Genomic DNA, 9614 nt, shown 5'->3' with positions numbered 1-9614 from the left:
AGGAGTAGGACTCCTCCTGCGCCCTCCTCTTGGCCGGCCGCCCCCTACCCCTTGGATCCTTTATATACGGGGGCAGGGGGGCACCTCTAGACACACAAGTTGATCCTTGAGATCGTTCCTTAGCCGTGTGCGGTGCCCCCTGCCACCATATTCCACCTCGATTATATTGTAGCGGTGCTTAGGCGAAGCCCTGCGACAGTAGAACATCAAGATCGTCACCACGCCGTCGTGCTGACGGAACTCCTCCCCGACGCTTTGCTGGATCGGAGCCCGGGGATCGTCATCGAGCTGTACGTGTGCTAAGAACTCGGAGGTGCCGGAGTAACGGTGCTTGGATCGGTCGGATCGGGAAGACGTACGATTACTTCCTCTACGTTGCGTCAACGCTTCCGCGGTCGGTCTGCGTGGGTACGTAGACAACACTCTCCCCTCTCGTTGCTATGCATCACCATGATCTTGCGTGTGCATAGGAAATTTTTTGAAATTACTGCGTTCCCCAACAGCTGCCACGAGAGGGTGGGACAAAAGATGTCATGCAAGTTCTTTTCCATTAGCACGTATGACTATATTCGGAATACATGCCTACATTACATTGACGAATTGGAGCTAGTTCTGTGTCACCCTATGTTATGACTATTACATGATGAACCGCATCCAGCATAATTATCCATCATTTATCCAATGCCTACGAGCTTTCCATATACTGGTTTACGCTTATTTACTTTCCCGTTGCTATTGTTACAATCACTACAAAATACCAAAAACATTACTTTGCTTTCATTACTCTTTTGTTACCATTACCATCACTATCATATTACTTTGCTACTAAACACTTTGCTGCAGATACTAAGTTTCCAGGTGTGGTTGAATTGACAACTCAGCTACTAATACTTGAGAATATTCTTTGGCTCCCCTTGTGTCGAATCAATAAATTTGGGTTGAATACTCTACCCTCGAAAGCTGTTGCGATCCCCTATACTTGTGGGTTACCAAGACTAATTTCTGGCACCGTTGCCGGGGAGCATATCTCTATTCTTTGAGTCACTTGGTATTTATATCTAATGGACACCATGAAGAATTTGAAAGATGCTAAGACAACAATTTATCCCTCAACTACGAGGGGAGGTAAGGAACTGCCATCTAGCTCTGCACTTGATTCACCTTCTGTTATGAGTAAGTTTGCAACACCTAAACCTGCTTCTGCTATTCGTTCTGATATGTCGCATGTTATTGATGATGCTACTTCTGCTATACATGATACTTATGATGAAACTACTTCTATGCCTGATACTACTATGCCACTTAGTGATTTTCTCGAGGAACGACTTGCTAGGGCTAGAGAGATTGAAAATATTGAATCTGATTATGAAGATGAAAGTGATGATGAAGAATCACTTGTTATACCTGAGGGTTATTTATTTGATCACGAAGCTTCTTTAGCTATTTTAGCTTGCAAAGATAGATATGAACTCAAAAGGTTATTAGCTAAATGGAATAAGCAATCTCTAAATGCTAGGATGAAGCCTGACCCTGCTTTTGCTACTTCACCTATCTGTGTTGCTGATAAGGATTATGAATTCTCTGTTGATCCTGATATAATTACTTTGGTTGAATCTGATCCTTTTCATGGCTATGAATCTCAAACTGTTGTAGCACATCTTACTAAATTAAATGATATAGCCACCCTGTTCACTAATGATGAGAGATCTCGCTACTTTTATATCCTTAAAATATTTCCGTTCTCATTAAAGGGTGATGCTAAGATATGGTTTAATTCTCTTGACCCTGGTTGTGTGCGTAGTCCCCAGTATATGATTTATTACTTCTCTGCTAAATATTTCCCTGCTCATAAGAAACAAGCTGCTTTAAAGGAAATATACAACTTTGTGCAAATTAAAGAAGAGAGTCTCCCACAAGCTTGGGGGAGGCTTCTCAAGTTACTTAATGCTTTGCCTGATCATCCTCTTAAGAAAAATGAAATACTTGATATCTTTTATAATGGACTAACCGATGCTTCCAGAGATTACCTGGATAGTTGTGCTGGTTCTGTTTTCAGGGAAAGAACACCGGATGAAGCTGAAATCTTATTGAATAATATGTTGACAAATGAAAATAATTGGGCACCTCATGAGCCAGCTCCTGCTCCAATTAATGATCCTATTCCTAAACCAACTCTGAAGAAGAGAGGTATTCTATTTCTCAGTCCTGAAGACATGCAAGAGGCAAAGAAATCTATGAAACAAAAAGGTATTAAAGCTGAAGATGTTAAGAATTTACCTCCTATTGAAGAAATACATGGTCCTAATTTACTGCCTGTCGAAGAAACATATGATCTTAATCCTTTATTTATTGAAGAACCTCCAGACCCCGATAACTCGACACAGGTAGTAAAGGTAAATTCTCTCTATAGATATGATAAAGCTAAAATCTCTCCTGCTAAAATTGCTAGTCAATGCTTGGATGAGTTTTATAATTTTATGTTTAAACAAGAAGACTTCAATGCTTATTTTGGTAGATAATTAAAACAAGATGTTGATATGATTAAATACTTGGGTGATTATGTGGCTAATATTAGAGGTGAAATTAAATTTATTAGCAAACATGCTTCTATGGTTACCACTCAAGTAGAACAAGTACTTAAAGCTCAAAAAGAATTGCTCAATGAGATGAATAGTAAGAAAAATGATTATGCTGTTAAAGTGGCTACCAGAACTGGTAGAATGACTCAGGAACCTTTGTATCCTGAAGGCCACCCTAAGAGAATTGAGCAAGATTCTTAGAGAAATAATATTGATGCACCTAGTTCTTCTAAAAAGAAGAAAAAGAAAAATGATAGAACTGTGCAAACTTCTAGTGAACCTATTGCTGAACCACCTGATGATCCAAATGATATTTCTATTTCTGATGCTAAAACTCAATCTGGCAATGAACATGAACCTAATGAAAATGTTAATGATGATGTTCATAATGATGCTCAACCTAGTAATGATAATGATGTAGAAATTGAACCTGCTGTTGATCTTGATAACCCACAATCAAAGAATCAACCTTATGATAAGAAAGATTTTGTTGCTAGGAAACATGGTAAAGAAAGAGAGCCTTGGGTTCAAAAACCCATAGCTATCTTTTTGCGTATGCGATTAACTGATATACTCAAAACCAATCCTTATGCTAAGTACATGAAAGATATTATTACAAATAAAAAAAAGATACCAGAAGCTGAAATTTCCACCATGCTGGCTAATTATACTTTTAAGGGTGGAATACCAAAGAAACTTGGAGATCCAGGAGTACCTACTATACCATGCTCCATTAAAAGAAACTATGTTAAAACTGTTTTATGTGATCTTGGAGCCGGTGTTAGTGTTATGCCTCTCTCTTTATATTGTAGACTTGACTTTAATAAGTTGACACCTACTGAAATATCTTTGCAAATGGCTGATAAATCAACTGCTATACCTGTCGGTATTTGTGAGGATGTGCCTGTTGGGGTTGCAAACGTTACTATTTTAACAGACTTTGTTATTCTTCATATTCCCGAGGACGATAGTATGCCTATTATTCTTGGAAGACCTTTTCTTAATACTGGAGGGGCTGTTATTGATTGCTACAAAGGCAATGTTACTTTTCATGTTAATGGTAATGAGCATACGGTACACTTTCTGAGGAAACAACCTCAAGTTCATAGTATCAATTCTATCGAAAAAGTTCCATCGATTATATTTGGAGGTTTTGAATTTCCTCTTCCTATTGTCAAGAAGAAATATGATATACTTATTATTGTGGATGTGCATATCCCCGTTGAGGTAACCTAGTGTTATTTGAAATTTCTCCCGTTTCATGTTAATCGGAATGAGTTTGTTAACAAGACTTGATCAACCTTGTTAGTGGATTCCTTTTGACGAGCATGATATGGATGAAACTAGAAGCACAACCTTATGTACGCTCTCTATACTTTCTGTTATTTAGTTGAAATAAAGTAAAAATAAATAATTTTCTGTCTGTTATCTGATTATCTGTGCAATATAAAAATACCTCAAAAATAAAAGTTCTCCAAATGCCCTGAAAATTAAATATGATTTTTTATAGAATATTTGAGGATTTATGGAACAAAGAACACACCAGGGGGGCCAACCACCTTGCCACGAGGGTGGAGGACACGCCCACCCCCTAGGGCGCGCCCCCCTGCCTCGTGGGCCCACGGTGGCCCTCCTCCACTTATTCCTGCACCCATCCTCTTCTTCTTCCTCCCACAAACATGAAAAACCAGCTCAAACCCGAGTCCAAGCTCGTTTTGCTGCCATTTTCGATCTCCTTCAGTCATGTTTGATCTTTATAACAAATCTTATACCATGGACTTAGAGGATTTCACTTTTGCTTGCAATCTTCCACAATGGGGTAGTGTTAGAGATCCCCCTAAATCTGAATTTAGAAACTTTCTTGCTAGTATAACTGTAGGGGAATCTACAGATATAACGCAAGCTACCATAGGGAGCATTCACTTTTGTGCTATACATTATTTTTCTCTCTTCATAGGTAGGTGCATAAATGCTAAGGATGAAGCATGTCACATGTGTGTCCCTGACCTTAGCATTCTCAGGAGTGCTGTGTCAGGAGACCAATCTTATCATGTGGGAGCCATTGTAGCTCATAGGTTGCATCATAATAGACATAATGGAGATTTCTTTGGAGGAATTTATGCAACCCACTTAGCTAAATTTCTTGAGATAGACGTTCGTGAAGGAGACATGGAGTTGCCTCCTGCTTATTTATATTTTGATTCAATGGTTTCCCACCATTTTGTCGAGAGGAACGAATCACCTCTCTAGTACCGACTAATCTTTGACAGACGCCGTGCTGTCCATATTACTCTCCCTGCTCCTGCTTCTTTGATTATCAGGCAAGAGGAGGATATACTATTACCAGAGAGGAGGCAGATGAGTACGAGAGGAGAGCGGAGGCCGCTCGTCGCCACTCTGCAGCTCAGGAGGCGATAGCTGCTGCATCATAGTACGACCCCAACAACTATTATTATGGATATCAGCCAGGCCAGCCGAGGCCATAAACCAACTTAGGCCAAAAGCCTAAGCTTGGGGGAGTACGTATTTCTCACCGACATTACATTTATGTTCACACACACTCATTGCTAGATGTCGGTGCTCATACGTTTTCATTGTATCATCCATGCTAGTTTATTTCCTTTTATGCTTTCTTCTTGTGTGTTTAATAAACCTTAAGAAAAAACCAAAAAAATAGTTGTAGCTTTTAATTAATTTACTTTACATGCTTGTAGTAGTAATTAAAAAGAAAACCCAAAAATATTTCCCGTTCTTCTTTTGCTTGTTGGGAGCTTTCCCGTGTAAATAGTTTTATTTCTTTTCTTTTCTTTGGGGGTCAGTAGGAGAAGACCATGATTAAATTGTTGAAGTGGCTCTTATATGCATTATTGTTTATCTGACAAAAGAGCCCATATTGCTTTGTCTTCTACTGTTTATTGAATGCTCGTAGATTCCAGCCTAGTCCAATGCACGTGCACTCTTATTATTATTCATATCGTTCGGTCGTGCAAGTGAAAGACAATTATGATGATATATGATGGACTGACTGAGATGAGAAAAGCTGGTACGAACTCGACCTCTTTTGTTTTTGTAAATATGATGAGTTCATCGTTCTTGATTCAACTTGTTATGAATAAACATGTTTGCAATGACAATTAGAGATCATAGTTGCTTGTGCCATGCGATTAGCTATGAGTTATAATGGTTTATCTTGCGTGCCAACATGCTATTAAAATGGTTATGATGTGGTATGATAGGGTGGTATCCTCCTCTGAATGATTTAAGTGACTTGACTTGGCACATGTTCACACATGTAGTTGAAACAAATCAACATAGCCTTCACAATATTTATGTTCATGGTGGATTATATCCTACTCATGCTTGCATCCAATGTTTATTAATTTTAATGCATGTACATGGCTGTTGTTGCTCTCTAGTTGGTCACTTCCCAGTCTTTTGCTAGCCTTCACCTGTACTAAGTGGGAATACTGCTTGTGCATCCAAACTCCTTAAACCCCAAAGTTATTCCACATGAGTCCACTATACCTTCCTATATGCGGTATCTACCTGCCGTTCCAAGTAAATTTGTATGTGCCAAACTCTAAACCTTCAAATAATCATCCTGTTTTGTATGCTCGAATAGCTCATGTGTCAACTAGGGCTGTCTGTATCTTCCATGTTAGGTGGGTTATTCTCAAGAGGAGTGGACTCCGCTCCTCACTCACAAGATAAATGGCTGGTCACCGGGATGCCCAGTCCCATGCTTTATGCAAACTAAATCAAAATAATTGCAAACAAAACTCCCCCTGGGACCTGATGTATGTTGGAGGCACTCGTTGTTTCGAGCAAGCCATGGATTGATGTTTGTTGGTGGAGGGGGAGTATAAAATTTACCATTCTGTTTGGGAACCACCTATAATGTGTGTAGCATGGAAGATATCGCCATCTCTTGGTTGTTATGTTGACAATGAAATTATACCGCTCAAAATGTTATTCACCTCTATTTCAAAACCGAGCTCTGGCACCTCTACAAATCCCTGCTTCCCTCTGCGAAGGGCCTATCTATTTACTTTTATGTTGAGTCATCACCCTCATATTAAAAAACACTAGTTGGAGAGCGCAGTTGTCATTTGCATTCATTACTGTTAATTTATATTGGGTGTGATTATGATTGGATCTCTTTTACCATGAATTATAATGTCTAGTCAGTCCTTGATGTTTAAAGGTGCTCTGCATTTATGTTTTGCGGTCTTAGAAAGGGCTAGCAAGATACCATCTTGTTATATCATATTATGATTGTTTTGAGAAAGTGTTGTCATCCGAGATTTATTATTATGACTTGCTAGTTGATTATGCTATTGATATGGGTAATCATGAGACCTGAGAATTATTGCAAATGTGGTTTGAAAGATCGTGGATGTCGCCTAGAGGGGGGGTGAATAGGCGCTTTAAAAATAATTACGGTTTAGGCTTGAACAAATGCGGAATAAACCTAGCGGTTAATTTGTCAAGCACAAAACCTACAACAACTAGGCTCACCTATGTGCACCAACAACTTATGCTAAGCAAGATAAACTACTAGGTGATAGCAAGATATATGACAAGAAACAATATGGCTATCACAAGGTAAAGCGCATAAGTAAAGAGCTCGGGTAAGAGATAACCGAGGCACGCAGAGACGATGATGTATCCCGAAGTTCACACCCTTGCGGATGCTAATCTCCGTTTGGAGCGGTGTGGAGGCACAATGCTCCCCAAGAAGCCACTAGGGCCACCGTAATCTCCTCACGCCCTCGCACAATGCAAGATGCCGTGATTTCACTAAGGGACCCTTGAGGGCGGTCACCGAACCCATACAAATGGCAACCCTTGGGGGCGGTCACCGAACCCGTACACTTTGGCAACCCTTGGGGGCGGTCACCGGTACCCGTCAAATTGCTCGGGGCCATCTCCACAACCTAATTGCAGACCCCGACGCTTGCCTGGAGCTTTACACCACAATGATTGAGCTCCGAACACCACCAACCGTCTAGGGCGCCAAGGCACCCAAGAGGAACAAGCTCTAGGGTGCCCAAACACCCAAGAGTAATAAGCTTCTCAAACTTCACTTCCACGTATCACCGTGGAGAACTCAAACCGATGCACCAAATGCAATGGCAAGGGCACACGGAGTGCCCAAGTCCTTCTCTCCCAATCCCACCAAAGCAACTAATGCTAGGGAATAAAATGAGAGGCAGAACGAAAGAAGAATACGAAGAACTCCAAGATCTAGATCCAAGGGGTTCCCCTCACTTAGAGGAGAAAGTGATTGGTGGAAACATGGATCTAGATCTCCTCTCTCTTTTCCCTCAAGAACTAGCAAGAATCATTGGAGGCATTGAGAGTTAGCAAGCTCGAAGAAGGTCAACAATGGGGGAAGAACACGAGCTAAAAGGATAAGGTTCATTGGGGAAGAAGACCCCCTTTTATAGGTGGGGAAAAATCCAACCGTTACCCACCAACCAGCCCGCGGCCAGCGGTACTACCGCGTCTGGCCAGCGGTACTACCGCAAGGCCGTGCGGTACTACTGCTTGCATCCAAGCGGTACTACCGCACGGCTGTGCGGTACTACCGTACCGACCCACGGTACTGCCGCAACCCCAGCACAGAACCGATAAATAGACGCACAGGAGCTGGGGGCGGAACTTCCGCACGCGCGGTACTACCACGCCCCCCATGCGGTACTACCGCGAGGCAAGAGTCCCAGCCAGGGGAAAGGGGAAACTTCCGTGCCTACTTCCGCAAAGAAACGGAAGTAGCAAAAACCCGACACAGTAGTACTGCCGAGGGGCGGTACTACTGCCTAACCGCATAGTGCGGTACTACCGCACGGCAAAAGCGGTACTACCGCGGTAGGTGCGGATGTAAAAAAATTACATCCGCTCCTACTACCGCAAAGGGGCGGCACTAGCCTGGTGGGCAGCGGTAGTGCGGCTCCAGGGGAGCGGTACTACCGTGGGCACCTGCAGTACTACCGTGCCACTGCATGGTACTACCGCTGATGCCTACGGTACTACCGCTTTCCTGGGAGCAGTACTACCGCAACCAACAACGGCAGCCACACAAGGGAGGCAAGAAAACGTAGGAAGCTCCAAGGAAGAAGGAGGGGAAAAGAAGGAGACGTGTACGTGATGAATCCACCCAAACCTTTCCAACGCGGACCCTGACAAAACCACACTCAAGAGAACAAGAACTGCCATAACTTCTGCATATGAGCTCCGAATTGAGCAAACTCAAGCTTGTTGGAAACAAGATGACGAGTAGCATCAAAACAACCAAGAAGTGAAACCTCCAACCGAGAAGAACCGGCAAAACCTCCAACAACGAAAACATCATAGAGTATGCAAGCGAACTCCGTTTTCGATGAACTCAAGCTTGTCATCAAGATGACCAAAAGCTCTAAGACTCTCAAAGAGAACCAAACAAGAACCAAGAAAGATGATGCAAGGATGCAATGGTTTGAGCTCTCAGCGAACGATATGATCAAGCTACTCATCGAGAGCCCCCCCTGATAGTACGGCAATCGATCCTATAACCTAGTCTCCCAACTACCATCATGAGACCGGTAAAATAGAAAACCTATCAAGGGCAAACCTTTGCCTTGCACATGGTCCACTTGAGCTAGATGAAGACGATCTTGACTCCCTCAAGTTGGACCACCTTTATTGATTGGGTTAACTTGATGAAGACTAGTTGATTGCTCCCCCATACTCCACTATGGGTGAGCCACTCTTCCGCACATCTTCACAAGTCCATTGTCACCACAAAGGACGGCAAGCTTCAAGCATTTGATCTCTTCGTGATGCTCCACTTGAACTTGCACACCGCAACCTAACCCCACAAAGAACCCTCACGAAGACCATGGGTTAGTACACGAAGCGTAATTGACAATGCTTACCATACCATGGGACCACTTGATCCCTCTCGGTACATCTTCTACGCTTTGTGGGTTGGTCAACTTGATTCACTCTTTGACTTAGTCTTGATCAACCTCTCACAAGACCAATCTTTAGGTA

This window comes from Triticum dicoccoides, chromosome 1A (assembly GCF_002162155.2).
Source record: "Triticum dicoccoides isolate Atlit2015 ecotype Zavitan chromosome 1A, WEW_v2.0, whole genome shotgun sequence".
NCBI lineage: Eukaryota > Viridiplantae > Streptophyta > Magnoliopsida > Poales > Poaceae > Triticum > Triticum dicoccoides.
This window is presented reverse-complemented; position numbering follows the sequence as displayed.